Here is a 21,584-nt window from a genome sequence, read left to right on the forward strand (position 1 = left end):
TGGCTGTCGTCCTTGTTTGGCAGAATTACTGTTGAGGGTTCAGCTCGTTGCTAGTTTTGGGGGGAAGCTGGCAAGAGTGACTGTGGTAGCTCAATTAGTGGTTTTGTTCTAATGGGGCAGGGAATCAGTGTTAGCTAGTGGAGTACAATAATGTACTTTATGCTTCGAGATAACCAGTGAATTTAGAATACAGTACTTCATGAAGAGACGCAGTTTGTCCGGCAGGCTCAGAGCGGCTGGAAGCCATGAAAATGTCCTGCTCAAATAGCAGAAACAGAGAAGCCGGAATCAACTGAGAGCTCAGCCTGAGTTCATGCTTCAATCACTTGTGCAGATGCAGTTTATGTTTTCATCATAATCTTTTTATGCAGGCTTTTGTCAGTAGACTTCCTCACCCTTTTAAAAAACATGTGTACTCCTTAAAGATAAAATATGTAACATTTCCTCTAAAATTTCTAAAAACAAAGACCAGACGTTACATATGTGTTGAGTTTGTACTGACGTTATTCCAAATGTTTCCAATGATGTTTGAACACAGCAAAATCCTTTGTTTTATTCAAGGTAACCATGCATTTCATGTGCTTGCCTTTCACTGAGGCACTATAATACAAAAACTTGGATACATTATCTCATCCATGAACCTTTCTGCCTGAGTCACATCAGATTTTTTAAAACAACAATTGCAGCCTTTTTGTTTCATAGTTTTTACTGAGAGAAGCCCGACAGCAGAAAATACATACTTCTCACTGTAACTCATTAACTCCCACCTCTAATTTAAACTGTAAAGGTTAGTAGGCACTCAGCTTGAGCTAGATGTCAAGAACATACAGAACTCAAGCTGTTATGAATGAAAGAGATCATAATGTAAGTGCATTCTGTTGGCACCTGGCTTAGTCGACTGCAATGGCCGCTAGAAGTATGAAAGATGAATATGCAGTTAGCTAGCTAGTGTTACCATGTCAACACCAAATTTCAGGTGTTGCTTGTGGCATCGCAATTTGCCAACAATGATTTTTGATGTGATGCAAATGTCTGTAATAGTTGTGGTTGTCCTACATCTTGTCTTTCTTATACTTCTAGTAGACGGTAGATGGATATGGCTTGGTGAGGTAAGATGGGAGTAGTACTTCTGGATGACAGCACTTCCACATTTAAAAATAAATGAGTGGAAGGTGTACCTGGAGTATTTCTTTAATATGAAAGGTGCACTCATAAGAAACGGTAACTACTGTTAGCTGATTAGCTCAGTTAGCTGTGCATCTTGTGGTGCAGACTGGAGCTGGAAGCACCAGGAAGGTGTGGAAGTGTATAAAAGTTTAATCCCTGAACCTTTTTTGGGGCAATTTGGAGGGGTTTTCAGTAATAGCTTTAATCGCAAACGGACACACAAACCAGCAATTATACCAGCAGGATAATTATATTATCATAAATGAGTAAGGATTAGGTGAATTATTTTAGCAGAAATCTGATTTATGAATTGCTTTATTTGTGTTTAATTGACTAGATTAACATAGACTTAGGCATTTTTAGAGTCTGAAATTTATGTCTGATTAGCTGGTGCAGATTTTCAACAATGCTGAGTTAATTAAATGTTTCCACCACCCGGAGTTCATTACACTATTTGGACATAATGAATGTTAACTCTGGGTCCCTGTCTCAAGTATTGAAACAAAAAAAATCTGTGAGCCTGATGCTTTTTCTGGCCTTAGTAAACATTTTTTCCCTAAAACACTTAAACCAGAACAATAAAAGAAGTCACCACAGGTCTGATTGCATGTTCATTGTTTGCCATCAGAAGCGTATCTGTTCGTTAGCTTTTATGACCAGCTTAAGATGCAATATCAGGGAGATGAAAAGATCTAATTTATTGTCTGGCTGTTATTTCTTGTTATTGTGATATACCGATGTGATATCATAATAACCTCATAACATTTTTGTGGATGTTTTTATATGTGGGCAGAGCCGCCCTTGAAAAAAGCCAGACATTTCTCTTTTAACACTCTTGCAGCATAGTGAAGCAGTCAGTGGTCAGTCTAAACTTGCAACACATCCACAATTAGAAAAGAAAAACTTCATTTCCAGCTCAGGACTGTATGGGAAAAATCAGAGAGCCAGCGACTGGAATACTTCTTGGCAGATGGCTTGATTTTATAGCAAAGGGTGACTTGTGAATGAGTCAAATCCACTTTGGGGGTTAACTGCTGCTCTGGTACCTGTGAGAAAACCACTCACTGTACTCCAAGCCTGATTAGTCAAGGGTTTGGGGTGAGCACTCTGAATGCTTGTGGTTTTCAATTTAAGGCCTTGAAAAGCATCCAAATAATCTTGTGGCAGCCCCAGAATAACTTCTCCGCTTGGCGAAATCTGGAATGTGGAAGCAAAGACGTCCAGTGGTTGATTTCATGCCCCTCGTGTGATTAACCAATCACAGTCAGTGATGAGCCATGGGAAAAGTAAACACTTTCTTTCTGTGCAGCAACTTAACTTCTGAGAGCCAAAAACTTCAGATAGTTTCCTCCTGTCAGGTTGTGTTTAAACTCCAAGCACAAACAATTTTGACATTGTGATTAATTCAGCTTACGTGAAAAGGTATCCTCAGGTTGTTACTATTTTTAAACTGGAAAAGCCTATTGCAACTTTAGATATTGTAAATATTGGATTGCCAGTCCACCACTGGTTGGATGATACCCCTTAAGGCCTTAACACACCAAACTGACATCGAACAACTAGCAGCTAGGAAAAGCTGCCAAAAAGCTGCACTTGAACAGTTCATGCGTTCTGTTGACGTACGAAGCGCTGTTATGACCAACCAGCATTTTTTGACACCACTCTCACCAATAAAGTCGCTTAGAATCAAGCTGATAACTGGTGAAAAGTTGGAAGTTGGAGAAAAATGGAACCGTGCTAAATGGGCAAAATCATGGATGCAACAGTGACAGGCTCGAGGGGCGTTCTCTTTCTTTTACTGTTTCTCTTTTCATTCACTGGCCTACCTGATCAGCCAATCAGAATGACTTCTCTCACCAATGAGCTGCCACCGATCCTACATGCTTAATTGGCCGAAGAGAAGCCAACAGGCGCCGTCTGCCCATCCAAGTCAAATGGCCGACCGTTGGCCTGGCATGTCAGGGCTTTTAGGTGGAAAACCCTAGAACATCATGAACATAAAAAAACACCTGAAGATAAACTGAAGCCAAAGATTACGTCTTCATAATACAGTTCGATGAACAGTTTTGTTCTTGCGTCTCCCCTAGTCATCCCCATCTGCGTCCCCTATAAACATCTGCAAAGCTTCAAACAGTAAAAGAATTTATAAAATTGTCTGTTGTTCAGATCAAGAAGTGAAGATTAACATGCATGTTATTACTCATTACCAAGGAGGATTGTTTTTGTAGAGTGCGGTCTGTCGGTCCGTTGGTTTCCACAAAATTTGGATGGAGGCTGGATCTCGGCACAGAATAGACCCCCTCAAGTTTTGATGCAGATTAAGGGACAGACCCAGGATCTTTCTTTTGTTTATCTACAGCACACCGTACATCTCTCAGTGAATGATGCATAGATCTTGATGAAAAAAGGTGAATAGATCATGCAGATCCACAAAAAAAACCACATTTAATGGATTTAAACAGGTTTTACTTTATATTGGATTGGGCTCGATTGATTTTTTTGGGGCTTTGGCAGAGGTATGCACTCTACTGTGCCATTCTAGTTTCACATGTAATATACTGTGGAAATTAAATCACTTGAATCACTTAAAACATGATTAAGAGAAAACCTCTTGTCTGTGGTGTCAGTTCCACTTCCCATATGTTTTCTGTGCAATCACAACAATAACTTTTAACCAGCCTTCAATTAATTCAGAATGAATCATCACATATTACTACCAGCATTTAGCAAACAGAGAAAACAGAATGAAAACTAATTTTGTAGAGTGCCTGCTGTTGCTCCTCTGGCCTCCTCAAAAGTTATGAAAGTAAATGAATTACCAAAAATAGACGCGTGAAAGCATCAAAGCCACCTCTGTATTTGTGTAATGTCTTGTTTTGTAACCTGTAAAAAAAAAAAAAAAAAGGATCATACATGTATTAGAATAAAAAAACTGTTTCAGTTTACTGATCAATGATGAATCTGTTAATCAAATATAGAAACTTCTTGACTTCTTCTGCTGGCTCTTTTTTCTCTGAGCAGTGGAGAGCCCCCCCATCACAGCTGGAATCGATACACTTTTCCTGGGAATGTGATGCATGAATAGATAATTATAGTCAGTATGGCACAGGGAGAAGGCCAATGAGTTGCAAGCGTTCCGTAATTACTCTTCGGCATGTGAAAATAAGTGCCTGCAGTGCTGATTCCAGTGCTGCGAGTGTTGGTGTTAAAAGGAGCTGATAATGCCTGCAGAGTCACCGCTAGCTGTGAAACAAAAGTAGGTTACAGACTTAAAATGTGAGGAAGAGCTGCTGAGGTGACGATACTGTATTCTAGCACATTATGGAGTGAAAGCAACACTGAGACGACTTTTTAATCTTACTAATTAATCTTCCTGCTCCGATTTATTCTGAAGTTATCTTCCACATATCCTGATGTAAAATGCGAGTAAGAGTATGGTTTGATTTATTCAGCTTTTCCTTTTTTTTTTGCTCTTTGTTTGAATACAACAGTCGGTGCATCCTTGACCACACCCTCCATCCTCCAGAAGGGGTGATTCAGGGGTGAGAGATGAGGTAGGACTGAACAATGTGTCATTACTCACCAAAAATCCCCCATGTGTAACCATGGGTGGTATTAGAAAGTGCAGTTATTGGCTTTTGTGATCAGCAGTCAATGCTTCAGATCTGCTTTGTTTTACACATGACGGAACGAGAGGACGTCAGCGAAACACACACACACACACACGACTGTTTTCATGATGCAACCCGTCAACTTGAGCATGACGGCCAAGTGCAGCCACAGGAACCCATTACAGAGGAGGGGAGGCTGATTTTAAACATGGCTCTGCGACACATTGATGAAAAATAACCTTTTAGAAGCCATGCATGTTATCCTCTGGGACTAACCCCGACGCCACCATTGTATGTGAGCTGGATATTGTTAGGAAAAAGAATCAAAACTCAATTTTGTGCTTGAATTGTTTTTCTCCGGTGCAGCCAGATTCTTTCCTGTAGGTATATGGGTTCAGTGTAGCAATTGAGACCCTGTGTTGTGGTGTATTTGCTGTGTTAAAGGCGTACAGCAATAGAGCCGATCTCCTGTGGGACCCTGATTGAGTTTGAAATAGGGCAGGTTAGCCCTGAGGTATCTGAACAGGTTTAATGGACCTGCAGGAGCCCCCTGAGGACGACAGCGGCTAGCGAGGATCACAGCAGGGTCATGTTTATTCAGTGAATCTTGGAGTGTGCCTAAAACCACGTGGTTGCACCTTGTCCCCTTTAGCTCTTTCACCAAAGCTGCGTCTCCAGCCCGGACTGACCGTGAGCGAGACTCAGGCCACATCTGGATGTAATTCCCTGTTAAGCTGACGCTGAAAAATCCTACTGAAACTCTTCAGCCTGAGGGAAAGCAGTGAGATTTTAGTATAACCAAAATGGAAGGAGGATGAAATAGTAAAATGGAACTGCTGTTTTATTTTCTTTATTTATTTATATTTCAGTGGACCATGGTGTCTGTCAACCCTAAACGATTGCTTGTACTGTGGCCTGTCAAATCTGTGGATTTAGACAAATGTGACATATTTATATGGATATATCGTAGCCTTGTGGGATTAGGTGGAGGGAGCACAGTTTCACATTGGAGGCCTGTTTAAAATGAGCAGTCACATTTCATTAAATCCAACCAGATTTTGGAGTACCTGCCAATAGTTAACTACTCTTTTCTGTGAGTGATGCAATGGGGAAACAGACCATGCATGTGACAAGCAGAATATGGCAACCAAATGTATATTTGACTAGTTTTTCTATGCAGCGTTCTGGACCGTGGCTTAACTACAATAAAGGCAGTGTAAGATCCTCAGCAAAGGTTTGGCACTCGTCTGCAATATAAGCCTAACCACGAACTATTAGGCTGTTAGCTTCATATTTTATCAATAGTTGGAAGAGAAGTGGGGCCACAAAAATGGGAAATGTGTTCACCATTAAGAATCTGAAACATTCCATTCACCATGAGGTTAGTGGCAATTTGTCGTATAGTTTACAGTTTCTCATTAAATTTTATATTTTGCACCAGTTTGTGTCAGTAACAAACTGAACTTGGTATGAGGTATGAATGAAAATAGACCTATATAAGTTTAGAGAGAATGTAGTGCTATTAGTCTGCTTGTAATGTCACATATTTCACGCATAAAAACAGATGAGAGGGACATGCATTTCAATTAACCAACACATAATATAAAAGCCTCACCCAGTAAAGGTCTTACTGTTTTAATTTTGCTCTGCTCACATCTTTCCAAAACCGAATGCAAATCCACCATGACATCACCCGCTGGTTTGTCGAGTCAAGTTTGGCATTGTGGCTGTAGTCATCTTGGTTTTTAATGATACTTGGACGGGAGCTGAAGAGGATATCCTGATTGGATCTGACAGAAAACCCAAGAACACATTTTGGTTGAAACTTGTCAGTCACAAGGTTGCCATATCCCAAAGAATACCCTGCCTTGTTGTCTGTTTTACTGTAAAACGGATCATAATAATGCTTCCATACAATCACTGGTTGGTTTGTGGAAGCTTGGCATTATGGCCATCCCCAACTTGGTTTTTAGTTATCATATTCAGACAAGAGAGTGGAGCTCGAGAGGCTATCCTGATCGGTTTGCATTCACATCTGTAGCTTATTTCGTGTCCTAGCCTTCTTGTAAAACAGATATGTTATTACACAAAGCTTGATTCTCACTCAGATTTATTTGGAATTATATGATTAACTGGTTATTTTGTGCTCCCAATAGATCAAACTGATATTGTTGCCAAGTTCTCACAGGAGCCCATTGCTCACTCAGTAGCTGAGTTAGATTGCTTGTGAAAGCGCTTCATTTACATTGATGGGCTGTGAACTTCCCCTCACCCCTTGGACCGGAGAGTTAAAGAATGTATCTGCCGTTCACTTCAGATAGAGGTATTGAGTTAAGGTGAAAATCCCTCTAATATGGAAAAGAATATATGCTGACACCTGTCATGTCCTGTAACACTGAGTACTGAGCAATGAAAGAATATAAAGAATACAGTTTTGATCTGTGATTGTTCTTCAAGCACTTTAGTTTGTGGGAGTCTACCAAGACATATGCACCCCATTAGTGTCACAGAGGTGTTGGCCATGAATGTGTGTGTTTGTGTGTATATCGGTGCACTCATGCAAGTGTATAATTCTGGGACATCGGTGGTCAAACCCCAGTGGTCTACTGGGATTTGTAAGGTATCATATTCAGGTTTTTTGATCCGGTGTAAGACGCTGACTGACCCGCTAAGACAGCAGAAAAATCAAAACCAGCTGCGAGATGTCACTCACTGTTTACTGATATTTATCTGTTCCTCACACTGATTACGCGAATGCGAGCAAAGGAATCGTGAGCCCTGCGAATGGAACGAGTCAGTGAGAGAAAAAGTACCCGACAGGAAGGATTTGGTGAAATAAACGGTGAGTGAGAAGGAAATAGGGGAGCAGAGAGTTGGCAGAGGGATCAGCATGAGAGATGATGGAGGTGATACGGTCGGTTCACCCAAATTACCCATGTAGTTTTTGTTTCATCTGCTGAAATTTTGAGATATTCCTCGCTGATATTTGTGCCACAACCCAATGGAATGGAGGTAATCAGCATTTTGTCAGGATTTAAAGTTCTTCCAATGAAAATTGTTGACAGGGTGGTCTGTGGATTTTCTCAAATAGCAAGTATATTTCCACTGGAAAGACAAGTTGTGATTCAAATCATAAATGTAAATATATATTTTTTTTAAAAAGGTCTCTGCTTTGAGCAACATTCCTTTCACCTCAGTTGAGTTGGGCAAGCAGCAGACAGACAGGAAGCCAAAAGTATCTGTGTGGTAATCTACAGACCACCCTCTCAATCTGTAAAAATATAATCAAAGAGCTTTTATCAACACCGACATGGACAACGGGTTTCACTCAATGCTTCGTCAGGCTCAAGAAAATGTGCACTGGGCCAATGGCTCAAATACTGAGGCATAATGTGCAAAAATGGATAAATACCATTCTTAGAAATAGTAAACCAACAACATGTGATATTATATCACTATCACTACATCCCACCACTATCATTCAAACAACAGATGAGGGGAAATCTAACATCCCTCTGATGGAGTTCCAGAGACTTGTGCAGTCAACACCAAGGCACATTGAAGTTAATTCTGGCAGCATGTGGTGGCCCAACACCTTATTAAGCCAAACTTCAAATAGCACAGGCAATCCAGGCACTTCAAATTAGAAAAAGTACCAAAACAAGGAAGTAAATATATATTAAAAAAAGAAAAAAACTTTATTCCAAACAACTACAAACAACATGGTATGACCTGAAGAAAGGAAGCATTCATATGACCCAGGTAATGATGATAGCAGGTGAAACAATTCCAAAATAATGAAACAATAAAATGACAAGCGATAGGATGACATGGACGTTTATATGTCTACAGTGTTCAAAAAAGTTTATGCGCTTACAATTTCCCCGGAAGGCTGTAAGAAGAGGGAACCCTGTACAGAAAAACATTATTACAGAAAACATGTCAAAGTACTAACTTTACAAGACACCTGATGTTATTTTACTTCAGTCAACCGTCTATAGATGCAAATGTCCTGAAAGACAATAATGAAACGTAGAACAGAACAATACACACTGGATCAAATGTTAACTTACAGCTACGTTAAAGCTGCTAATGCAAGTTAATGTTAATGTTGCTAGCTCTTATGCTGGCCATGTATTGTAGAACTCAGCCTTTTTATACATTGTTTTCCCCCACAAACCTGGAACTACTGGACGAAACACAGATACCATGGGATTCCAACATGTTGGCTCACAAACCTTGTTGGAAGCTGGAACCAGCTGTCAGATTTCGTACACCGAAATAAACAAAAAAAAAATTAATTTTGGACCCGACAGACATTTTAAAAGTTTAATTCACAATGTTTTTAGGGGAAAAAAGTACTTTTTTTCTGCACCTTTCTACAAGCTTTGAGGATGTATTATTTATTATAACCATGATTTGTCGACATAAGAATAATATCAATATGATGTGAATATTAATGGGCAATAAAAGTGATAATAAGATAAAATAACCAAATCAAATAAGAAGACAAAATGTTTTTTATTGTTTGATTTGACACTTTAATAGTTCAGCTACCACATCTTATCATCTGTAGATCTTACATCTGTTGCTCATATTAATGCTCATAGGCTCGAGGATACAACAGCAAACCTTTGATAGGATGCAACAAAGAGCTTAGGTTGCATGCTGGGATGCCTTCTCCACATGCCTCCTCAGCCTCCTCTTCTCATCAGATCATGGCCCGACGAGGTCAAGGGTTCCTGGATCAGAAACCCTGCTCCCCCTCCTCCTTTCTTCTCCCCGGTTCTGTCCAGGCCTCTGCGTTATCAGCTCTGTCAGATTCACAGACAGCGGAGGTCTGGGACCCTCTTCCTGACCTGCCCATCATCTCCCAGAGGAATGCCACTAATGAGGCACTATGGGGAACAGATGCGGAGAGGGCAGCCTGGGCAAAAACAACCTGCCACAGTCATTTAATGATCACACACACACGGTTATGTCACAGGGGCTTTCAGGGCGGATTGTTTGTGTGTGTTTGTATACATGTTGTCTTCATACCATGTGTGCAGCTCATTCTGCAAATATCCACGGTGTGAGTTCTCTCTGATGACTCATCTGATTCATTTATTTCTTCTCCTTTAAATTCAGCCTTGTGTCAAACCTTTTTGTACATGGAGGAGTGAGGGAGGACATTCATTACTGGCCCTCATTTCTGTACATATCAGGCAGGAGAGATGCCCCTCAGCATCTGGGATGTAATTTCAGGAAGGGCTGAGCCGTCCAGAACACTCTATCCCTCATTTTTCCGAAGATATGAAGCGGTTTATTATTACAGTACGGAAGTAATATCAGATGCGACGTGTCCACACGCCAAGAATAATGCCCCGAACATGCCTTGAATCACACATGGTCACTGCTCAGGCCTGCACATATGCATCCCTGCCTGCCCTTGGGAAATGGGCTCATTCTGACTCTCCAAGGTTTCAGGCCTCCACTTCAATCGTTGCTGTAAATGTTAGGACATGTTTGTGTTTGTGCAATTGCCTGCTGTGTACTCCAATGCCCCGTGTTGTTTGCATCAATTGTGGTCGGATAGGATTAAAGGGCCAGTTCGTAAAAACAAGGGGAGGCTGCCAAGAGCAAACGAGGGAATGAAAGGACGGGGGATCTGTGCCAAGTGCTCACAGACTGCAAGGAGTCTTTGGAGAAGTTAAACTCTTATGTGATTAACATAGTTATATGTATACTTCTGTCCTCTTGGTCAGTGTTTTTCTTTATCAGTATTTATGGAAATGAAGTATGACGGCACTGATATCAAATGTGTTTTCCTGTTTTAATAGGATCACTGTGCCAGAAGGGAATGAAGAGGAGGGAGGAGTTGGTTTCATAATGGGAGGCAGGCGGTATATCTGCTCCAGATGTGTGTTGACACACTGTCAAGTTGTTTGATCAGGTACCATGAGGCCCGAAATCTCTCTCTGTCCATCTCTTTTTGTCTCACACTCTCTCTCCGTCTTACTTTCCTTTCATGCCACCTTTTCCTGTCTCACCTTCCGTCTTCCCGTCTTCTCCCAGTGAGAAACTTTACATGGCCACCTCATCAGACTCCATTTTTTTTCCTGCTTGTCCAAAAGAGAAAGATGATCCAGACAATGGAAATGAGCACATACCAGCTGTTGGTAGCGATCAGCTCACGCTTACCTCAGTCCCAGATCGGACCACAGATTAAATACAAAACAGAGACTCATGCTTACTGCATCTGGATGCTGAGTCCTTTTCATGAGAGTCCGAATCGCTTTTGGCACGGCATCAGCGGAGGCCCCGCTTTCATGTATATATTGAGATTTATGAAGTTCCAGCACATGATAAAATTTGATCTATAGACTTTGGCAGGTACAGATTGTGAAATTCAGTTCACTTCAGAAATATCATAGGAAACACAATAACCTACACAAAAATGTGAGCAGTAGCTGAGGAGCAATCATGGAATGATTTAGGGATAGTTCGAGTCATTAACGAGTAATTCTTAATAACTGTGATTTCAGGACTGTATAGTAGAGAATGATGAGTTACTGACTGGGAGATACGACATTTTTGTCATTAGTCATTCCTGAACAAGTCGTTGAGTGTCATTTATTACTATTTACTTAATTATTAGTTTACTTTTAGAGCACCTTCAAGTAAAGTAAAACATAATATTGAGGAGTTACCCAGTACTTTTACTTGAAGGTGCACAGAAAGAGTAACTAATGATCCAGTAATTAATAATTACTGACTCATTACTTGATGGTTAATGAAGTAGAACTTGTGAAGAAAGCGGTCAGTATGTCAATTCACAGATATTTATCAACTAATCATTACCTAATCTACCTTATCTCCCAGTCTTCTCTAGTAACTTAGTAATTAATCGATAACAAATCATTAACTATCAAGTCTTTCCTGAATCATTCCTTTTTTTGCTCCTCAGTAAATACTCACATTTTAGTGTATCTTACTGTAAAGTAGTACCATGACATCATTTTCACTATCCTCCAATGTATTTTTGATTAGATTACAAGATGCTTGATACTATAGTTTCCTTATATATATCAGGTTTAAATTTACACTCTGACTGTTTCCACAACTTTTCCGTGTCTCCTTTAACAGCATTGTTTATGTGTCTAGACACAATCATAATGGTTCGCAGTACCTTCCATTTACAACTAGCATTAGCTCTTTCCTGGCAGGAAACGGGAGCTGAAATGCCAACCCAACAGCGTGGCACAATGAATTCTGCCCAAAACAACTAGGCCCACCCAAATCTAAGCAGTTTAACAATGTGAAAATAAGGATGTAACACAGAAGGTGCTCCGTAGCTCCAGCGTTGCTAAGTGCTAAAGGTCTTTAAATGTCCCACGGGAAAACACGAGCACACAGAGATTGAGGAGTCAGGCTCGGCTTGGTAGGAGCTCAATAAGACACATTTTGTGATTGTGGTTAACTTGCACAAACATGACAAATCCCTCCCCTAATTAGCCTCCTGCAAAATCTCTGGATGTGAGCGAGACATCGGTGACTGACAACCTTCTCAAGCTGCCCGATCAGCACAAAATCTGCTGGGACTTGGCAAGTCTTAACAGATTTTTAACAGCCCTGTAATCATATCGATCGGCGTCCTGGTCTGAGGGGCGTCATTGATTAAGTCATAAATAAGAAGCATGTCTTAGCGAGAGGGGTTATACAACAAACAGCTTCTGAATTTGAGCATTTGAAGCAGGCGGGTGAAATAGCCATGAACTTTGTGGGAGATTGACCTGAGGGCTGGAGTCGACTGACTTTAAAACTATAATCTCCGTACCAAGGTGCTGTTGGGGTCGGCTTCCTGATTGAATAATCGAAGATGCACCGGGAGGAAATGAGGGAATCAGTTTCGAGGGATTGGGTTATCTAAGTAGAAAATTACACTATTGATTTTCATTAAAGCGCCTGGCTTCTTGTGAAAGTGAATTCATTAAGAGGAATTCTTGAGGTCGGTCTGTCTGCACATTGTTCTCTCCTCACACCGTCTTTTTCTTTGTGTATTTGTTGTTCTGTGTCATTTTCATGGGTTATAGTTTGATAGTAGTGTGGAAGCAAATGGATGCTGTTGAATGTAACTAAGTACATTTACATCAAAGTGTACTCATCGATACAAGCCATCTTAATACGCCTGATATTTTCTTCTAGATCCATGCATAATTCCCTGAAAACTGAAAAGATTCCTGGATTCCCTTCTTCCAGATCCACACCATCTCCCATCTAAGTTTCGTGAAATCTGTTTGGTAGTTTTTGTGTAATCCTGCTGACAAACCAACGAACCAACAAACGGACACAGTTGAAAACATAACCTCCTTGACTGAAGTAAAAATACTCTTTGATTAGCTGGAAAACACAATGTCACAAAGCTGAAAACAGGCTGTTTCTGTGTACTTGTGGGTTCTTAGTTTAGGTTAGAGGACTCCATTTCTAAACTAACGTTAGCTGGTCTTGCTCTATGTTAGGAGATCAGAGACAAGGCACTGAGAAAGTACATAAGGTTGCATCCTTTAGACTGTGGCAGAAAACCCAACCCAAATCCAGCAGCATTAAACACCTTCAACAAATCAATTTAAAAAATCAAGTTGCTCCAATTGTTTTGGTGAAGTTCAGAACCCTAAAATCAAGTTCAGAGACTTCAGTGACTGAACTAACAAGGCTGAGCAGATAAGCCTGAATGGAATCAGTCCAACCTCAGGTTCAAACCAGATATATTCAGATTAATGGTGTTGTTTCAGTGCTATGATTGTTGTTTGATTTATTAGGCATTCAGTTGCATGTGAAAATAAAATGAAGATGTATACAGCCTTCCCAGCTCTCCTCAAGTGCTCTCCATCCACGTCACACAACTAAATACAGTGCGCTTGTCTAAAAGACAAAAACTACACAAGGAATGTCAGAACCGTTCTTTGTAAAACTCTCCTGTCAGACAGCGTAATCAGACGGACTGCTTCGGTTTCTAATCTTCAAAGGCTTGGCTTGCATTCCTTTTCTGTTTTTTGAGAATATTTTATGTCTGCAAGTGTTCCCACCTCTGCGTCCGGTTTCATGTTTCCCTCCATTATGAAACCTCCCTCGTAGCTGAGCCTGAATGACAGGACAGTGCGAAAGTGAGGTTGCTCATACTGAAGCCGGATTGAATCTCACCGTGTCATAGACGGCGCACATCAGAGTCTTGAAATGTCTTCATTGTACGATTGGACATATTATTATCAAAGACATGCTCGTAAGATAAAGAGCTATTACACAATACAATGTGCCCTCTGTATGTCGGCCTGCCTGGAGAGATCGCCTTCGGTTTCACAGCAGGTTCACTCTGTGTGATTTTGATCCAACTGCAGCTGAAGGTTATGAGGAGTTTTTGGGTGAAATTGATATTTCCGCAACCAAGATGTCACCCTGGATAGGATGTTTTGGACCTAAGATTCACAAAAAGGTTTTAATGTTCTTTACCTCTAACCTCTTAACCTTTCCCAAAGTGTTTCCTCTCAGGGCTTCAAATGCCAATAACTGGACTCAAGTCAAAGTGATAGACTTCTTAAGCAGAATGATGAAACAGCACCTTCTGACCTATGGGATTGTCTCTGTTTTACCAGTGTAGCAGGGTGTAAGTCATAATGTCAGCCTCCCTAAGCCGGGATCCATGCATCTTCCGCTACACATGAACCGTCCCCTCTCAAACCCGTTGACCTCGGCACTAATACAGGTAACACCGTGGTAATACCAGCACTGAGGCAGCTTTGGTTGTAGTATTGAGAGGAGAAGCGAGGCAAACAGAAAAGTGCTTGGCTGGGGCACGGGAATCAATGGCTAGGTTGGACAGAAGGCCAATGCAATCAGGGAGCCGAATGAAGCAGACTGGAAGCCTGCTGAGCCAGCACCAATGCACACACACACACACACAGAGTCATTTGGAACTGGGTGCCTTCTAGTTGTCCTCTGAGCGGCAAACACAACAAAGCTACAAGCAGCGCCACAAGCCTTTCACTTTTTTCTCCCACAGTTAATCTCCTCCAAGCACATGCACCCAACTCTTCTCTCTTCAAACCACAGCCTGCCTGTATTTATTAGTAAGAACCTCGGAGACAGAGATGGATGAACTCCATTTTGATTTCAATGCAGTTTTTATTTGAGAGGAAAAATGGCTGCAGCGGGAAAAGAAAACTGTTTTTTTTTCCTGCTCAGAGAAGTGCTGTTCGAGTAGAAAAACATGGAGGCATTTGCAGGTTGAGGTCACTTGGACCGTAGTGCATTGTCGTCATATCTGTCCCTCTCGGTGTGTGTGTTTGTTTGCACGCCGCCGCCGTGCATGTTTGTGTGTTTGCACGTGCGCGGCGTTCTGCAGAGGCTTGTTAAGAAGTGGTGACAGAGCTCCGCTGGATTTCCAGGTTCACTCATAAACATCAGCACATGGATGTTCCACAGCTGGACGCGCAAAACAGCGTTTCAGTATGGGAAATCTCAAAATAGGCGCCCAACGAGGAGATTTGTTTCATATAAGGGGTTCAAACTCCGACACTTTGATTTTCTCTGTGAGCTTTCACTTAAGGGTGGTCGAGTTGAATGCGCTGAGGTCGCTGCTTTCATTCATCTCCAATGAAAGCATGTGTGGTGTGGTTATTGTGGACCACAGACAGTAGTAGTTACTGTAAAATCAGTCAAAGACTAAACAGGTCTCGCTGTTGAACAGGCAGAATGGCCAATACAGGCTCCTCTGGTTGGAATAATACGGGACTGTTTTCTTTGTGAGATCTCCGCTGGCTGGCCGACGTGCTGGCACGCTGTTTTCCTGTTAAATCTCAGTTGAGGTCTCTGTCCTCTGGCTCCATTGTATACTCAGCCTCATCTGTGAGCACAGTGGGAGTTTTTCATAAGCCGTGTATACTCGGCAGAGATTTTCTGTGTGTGCACAAGTATGTGACCTTAAAGATTTGCATGCACAGGGAGAATCGTATATCTGCATGTGTTGTAGGCCAAAGTCTGACCCCTGTGCAGGAAGAGCCATTGTTGTTCTGACATTTTCTCAGGAAATTGGGATTTATGAGAAAAAGCTCCAAGTGAGATAACCTACAGTGATACTAAGAATAAGACTCTAATTTTAACCTGAATGACATTTCTGTCACACTTGAGACTTTGACAAAAAGATCAGCAGATTCTTTTTTTCATTCAGCTTTAAAGTGGTTTCTGCTAAAACTAGGAAAATGGAAGAAGTCCAGGACCCTCTGACCAATATGTTGTTTTCAAATCAACCATCTGCTTCTGATATTCAGATGACACTGTTTGTGTTCAGTGACAGTGTATTTACCACAGAGAGATATTTCCTTGGAACATAGTAGCGTCAAACTGTGATGAAATATAATCTACTGGATTCATGTTCATGGACATGAGTTTCAAATTGTTTTCATGACTCTCCACATTCATGATCCATGGCGGGGGTTCTCAGGGTGGATGGTGGGTGTACAAAGTCCAGGACCTGAATCCGGTCTGTGTTTAGATTTAGGCAACATAAGCACTTTGGTACTTTTTGGTATACACTCGGTTCATCAAACAGTCACAAAATGTGATTTATAAGACTGACTTTGATTAGGGTGAGAGAAAGATTGTGAGGTCCAACAAGCAGCATATCACCAGCGTAAACACTGCTGCCGTTCCGTTCCAGCTAGTTCCGTTAGCCATGTAGCTAGGGGTCTGGACAGGTATTTCTGGGTATTAAGTTCAGCCTGCCATCTTTATTAAATAACTTTATAACAATACAGAGACATCCTAACATAAAATCCCATTGCACCTTTGAGAGCAAAAAGAACCATTAAAACCATCATTACTTAGTTATTTAAACGTGAAAGGTACATTTTAATCAGAAGAGTTGTAGCTTCAGTGACTTGTTTATTTTTGTGCTTAAACAAACTAAATAAACAAGCTCTATTTGTTTCATGACCTTTAAAGACAGCACAGTTTAGTACTATTTTACTTTGTTTATATGTGGAGGACCCTGCCATCTTCCTGGCTTCAAACAGTGTTCTGGGGACCTTATTTTACTCTTTATTCAGTTATGGAAAAAATAAATATTTCTGAGTTTGTATTTTTACCTTGTTTATATTCTACATTTTGAAATTCTGAGTTTGAATTTCTCCTTCACAACTACATCATGCCCTTTTTGTTGTTCCATGAAAATGGCACAAAATAATTAACTTTACATGCTCATGTACACTCAGCCTTTGGTTTCTTGATTTTATGATCTTTTGTTGCTGTCAAAAGTTAAAGTTAAAGTTTGTTAAAGTTAAAGTTTGTTTGTGCTTTTGTTCAAGGCATGTAAGAATTTTTTACATTTAGGAAATGCAAATGTGCCCATGTCCCTCTAAATCTCTGTCCTGAACTGTTTATATGGCTAATTGGAACGATTAAGTACTGACTGTTGGATTAGGTCTCAGTAGAGGTTTTAGTAACAGACGCGTTAAGTGTCAGCTGTGTTTGTGAGTGTGTGTTTGAGAAAGCATGTGTGTGCATGTAGGGTTTAGATGACCGACTGGGCAGCATGAAAGCACATTGTGGTGACTCCACTCAGGTCAAACTCTCTCCAGGGACTGGAAGTGGAAAGTGAATGCTGCCAGTTTGGACATCGGGCTATGACAACTGCTCTCAGCAGCATCTCATCTGACAGACCTATTAGTACTGACGCCAACACACATGCACAGGAACGGCGGACGGACACACAAGAGTACAAACATAGAGTACAGTTGGGAGAAGCCGTGCTACTGGCAAAAACTTTGACGTCTGTCCTCTCCACATTACCCTTACATACACACATGGCATCACCGGTGGGCAGTGAAGGGGCACATTTCACATACTAAGTCCTTAAACACATCACAAATCTCAGACCACAGGGTGAGAGACATTTGTGTTTCATTTCCGCTCATAAACGGCTTGCCAACGGCCGCGTCTTCCCCACAAAGAGGAAATTGAACCGTCCAATCCCTGCGATTATCCGGAGCATAATTATTTTCAGTTGATGTACAAGATCGAGAGTGGTCACTCTTGGTTGAGGTGCAACTGGGTTTCATGAAGACAGCATAAATTAAGAAATATCAGGTTGCGTGATCCAAAATAGCTGGCAACTGAGGGCAGTTGGCTAAAATTACCTGTGGCACTTTGAAATTCTTCGTTTTACCCAACACACTTCTTTTGGCAGCGAGGTTTAGACAAGTTTCCAACATTTGCTCTGCTCTTGTGCAATTGTTTTCAACGGGCGCCCCTTTAATGACTTCAAATATTGTGCGGCCCAAGCGAGAAAAGAACTCAGCACCCAATTCTAATCAAGTGGCTGAGAGACCGCCACTTGGAACCTCACACATAGATTTAAATGATGCAGGCGGTTTGTAGGTTTGGTTTGATTTTTGTTTGTGCCTCTTTTAATGCGTCCGTGTGTTGCGTACAGTTGCAGTTTGTTAATGTGAAGTCCTCTGTGGATTAGAGCTCGGATCCTGGTTATTTATGCAGACTTCCACTTGTTTATTGAATGTTTATTATGATGCTTGATTAATGTGTGTATTTTTCTGTGATTCATATTTTTGTTTGTGTATTTGAAGGCATGTTTCAGGTTTCCTTCCAGCCGTTTTCTGAGCGTTTTCATAGCTCCGGACCGTGTGATCAGAGGTCCTGAGCTGTGCCGCCTCGCTCTCAATCATCCACCCTGGCTTTGATTCGTCTGGCCGATGTTGCTGCTCAGACATCCAGGTGTTTCTCATCAGTTCCGTAGGGGGAGTTTACTACTCACCTAAACCTTTCCATACGTAGAGGTGCCCTTTTTCCTCTGCTCAGGTTTCAGCTTGCTGGGCGCTGATGAACCTCGGACAGAAAGCTCCGCTCTTTTACACTGGGTGTCTGTTAGGGCTTCACAGAGAAATGAAACACAGAAGAAGGAGCTGTTTGGAGTTAGTAATGAGTCCTGTCCCGCTCCACTCACTCACTTCTCTGTCATTTCTCAGCAGTGTTGTATTCAAAAGTCATCCTTGAGTAAAAGTAAAGAGTTTGATTATAACTCTGCTATAAGTGAAAGTCACCTATGTGAATATAGCTTGAGCAAAAGTCTTAAAATATCTGATGTGAAATGTTAAGTATAAAAAGAAGAAACATATATTTGGCTCTGATGCAGCATGTTCATTGTAAAGTAACTAGTAAAGATATCAAATGAATGTAATTGGGCAAAAAGTGCAAGCTATGCCTCCAGAATGTAGTGGAGAAATTATAAAGTTGCAAAAAAAAATGCCTCTTGTATATCAGACGTGGTTATTGATAAACTGAGTGCTCGAACCTGTTGATAACTCTGGTATCAAAACATAAAAAGCCCCACACTGTCTCTCTGCACTGTCTTCTCCTTCAACTGTGTCCCCACAAAAACATTGAAAGTCCCATCGCGATAACGTGCCAGTGCCCATTTGTCCCCATAAAATCAAGGGCGTGATCAAAGCCGGTAGCAGACTACTCATTCTTAGATTCACAATCTAATATCATACTCAGTGCAAAATGGATTATTAAAGAGAGACATGAAAACTCTCTCTGTTTTCCAAAGAAGTAATTTGAGTATTTTAATACTGTTCAGGAACACCAGCAGATGATGATTTTGCACTAGCTGTCTGCACACACAATTTTCTTGCCTGATATGTTTTAGCCACTGTCTCTCTTTAATGCTCCACCTCCTGATTACTAAGTCTTCTCTGATTGGTCAACTCACACACGCTTGACAATCTAAACAAATGTTATGTGCCAAACTAGCCTCTAGGCACAAATTATACAGAAGTACAACGTGGTGACAGAGGTGTGATGTCACAAAGTCACGCAATTAAAGGCGGGACTACTGATGAGGAATTTCAGGAGCGGTGTTATCTGTGGGAGAGATGAGTTTCCGTTGATGTGGATTTTGCCCTTTTGAACTTTCAAGACCTTTTATCATGCAAGAGAACATATACAGTATATAACTTATAATACCTACAGTGAATTTCATGTTTATATTAAGTTTCATGTGTATAGTATTTTGTGAAATTATAAGAAAGTGTTTATTAAACCAAAAACAAAAGCTCATAGAAAAAATAACTGTAACACCGTATACCATGAAACCGATATTTCCTGAGATGGTTATCGGATTGTGAAAATATGTCTCAAATGTTAGGTTAAACACCCTTTCCAGCTAGCTTTTCTCTGAGTTATATTCGCTGTTTTCTCAGGATTTGTGCTGTGGTAGATACGATATGATCTGTCTGCTTTGATATTATCATTCTTTATTGGGTTACCAAAGCTCTCTTTCCAGCCAGATACCACAACATAGAGTAAATGAACAATGTCATTTTAATAATACATTCTGGGCTATGTATCTTATTCCTGTCACGTTACTGACTGAATTAATCTGCCATGTGTTATAATGGTTAGCAGACACCTGTCAGTATAAGACCACTCTGCACTGTGAGAGAGGGCACTCAACCTTTACAGGGGCCACTGGCCACTACTTCAAGCCATTACAAAACCTGGCTGAATTCACGCCTCTCCGTTTTAACAGCCCTTGGCCTCACTTTTTGGGGAAACCGGGCCCGTCCTTTTCATTGGTGCACCTGGAACAATTTTATTTGGCGCGGCTGGAAATATTCAAGGTGCAAGGAAAGAGGACATTTGTGGAGCCGTGGTGGAATGAGTCTCTTGGCTTAAATTGTTCTCGAGCAATGCCAGAGCACTTCTGTTTCATTACTCCCTGAAACAGAAATTAGTTTCTGTTGCTAACAGGGTGACTAGCTCTGAATAGACTGGACATTGTGTAGCTGCTGTGGGAGAGTTGTCTCTTTTTGGATGGTTGTTTCATGCAGGTCATCCATGGGTGAGATTTTGTGCCCATCTGTTGTTGCAGTGATGTGAATCCAGGATGTCATATTCTCGTGCTCCAGCGTGATCTGTTTCGCTGAGTCAAGAGAGCATTTTTAGACATATTCTGCTCAAATCATCCTCCTTGCTTTCCCTTTTCCTCAGGCAGTTTCTTACCCTACCGTGTTACTCATTTTATTCTTCCCTTTAATTGTACCAAACATACTTCTTCAAAACCACAAACTCTTAAAAAAAAGAATCACCGGCCAAGAAAACGGCGTGGCCGGCAGTCTTGAAACAAGCGCTGCCTTTGCACGCGCACACACAGACGCACTCACGCACACATCTGGTTTCAGTTTCAAATGCCTTTCCTTATATATTTTCCCCCGTCCATCCTCACACACACAATAGTCTTTTTATCCGTTCTAAATCTGGCCACGCTCGACCACAGTCACCGCGTCCAAATAGGCCAATGAATCGCAACATGTCATCAGCATAATTAAGCCATTTAGGACAGAGAGCCGAATGTGTCATGCGTTTCGTATGGTGCCGACCATTTCCACATATAGATCAGGTGAAGTATTTTAGTCGCTCTTTATAAAAGGCAGGCAGGAAAATAAAGAGTGGCGGTGGCATTTCACAGAAGGCAATTACCATCAATCATGTTGAATTCTGTGTCAAGGTGGCCTGGAGTTGATTCCTGTACCGTGGGGACATCGTTCTGACAATGACATAGGATCTTCTATCGGCTACAAGCAGGAACGTAGAAGATGAAAGATCCTATTGGACCTAATGGGGGCCATGGTCTGAAATGTAATGCATGGCCATTGACTATCATTATGCCCTTGAAAAGCCAATAAACTGCTGTAGGACACAGACCATTATATGTCATTAGAACCCAGCTCATACCCTTCATCTAAACATGTT

At 41.2% G+C, this 21,584-nt stretch overlaps 1 protein-coding gene across 5 annotated transcripts in view; it reads left to right on the plus strand.

Moving 5' to 3' along the window:
* Positions 1-21,584, plus strand: part of sema3aa (sema domain, immunoglobulin domain (Ig), short basic domain, secreted, (semaphorin) 3Aa) — a 116,740-nt gene that overhangs the window by 32,217 nt on the left and 62,939 nt on the right. Inside the window, exons 2-3 of one of the 5 annotated variants that reach the window (XM_037121152.1) lie at positions 4,659-4,721; positions 10,601-10,713. The exons of 2 other annotated variants lie outside the window; for them this stretch is intronic. The gene's annotated coding sequence lies outside the window, so the exon portion shown is untranslated. Of the gene's footprint in view, positions 1-4,658; positions 4,722-10,600; positions 10,714-21,584 lie in introns of those variants that run through there. 2 more of the 5 variants (XM_037121153.1, XM_037121157.1) reach the window with 2 other exon arrangements.

This window comes from Acanthopagrus latus, chromosome 14 (assembly GCF_904848185.1).
Source record: "Acanthopagrus latus isolate v.2019 chromosome 14, fAcaLat1.1, whole genome shotgun sequence".
Taxonomy (NCBI): domain Eukaryota; kingdom Metazoa; phylum Chordata; class Actinopteri; order Spariformes; family Sparidae; genus Acanthopagrus; species Acanthopagrus latus.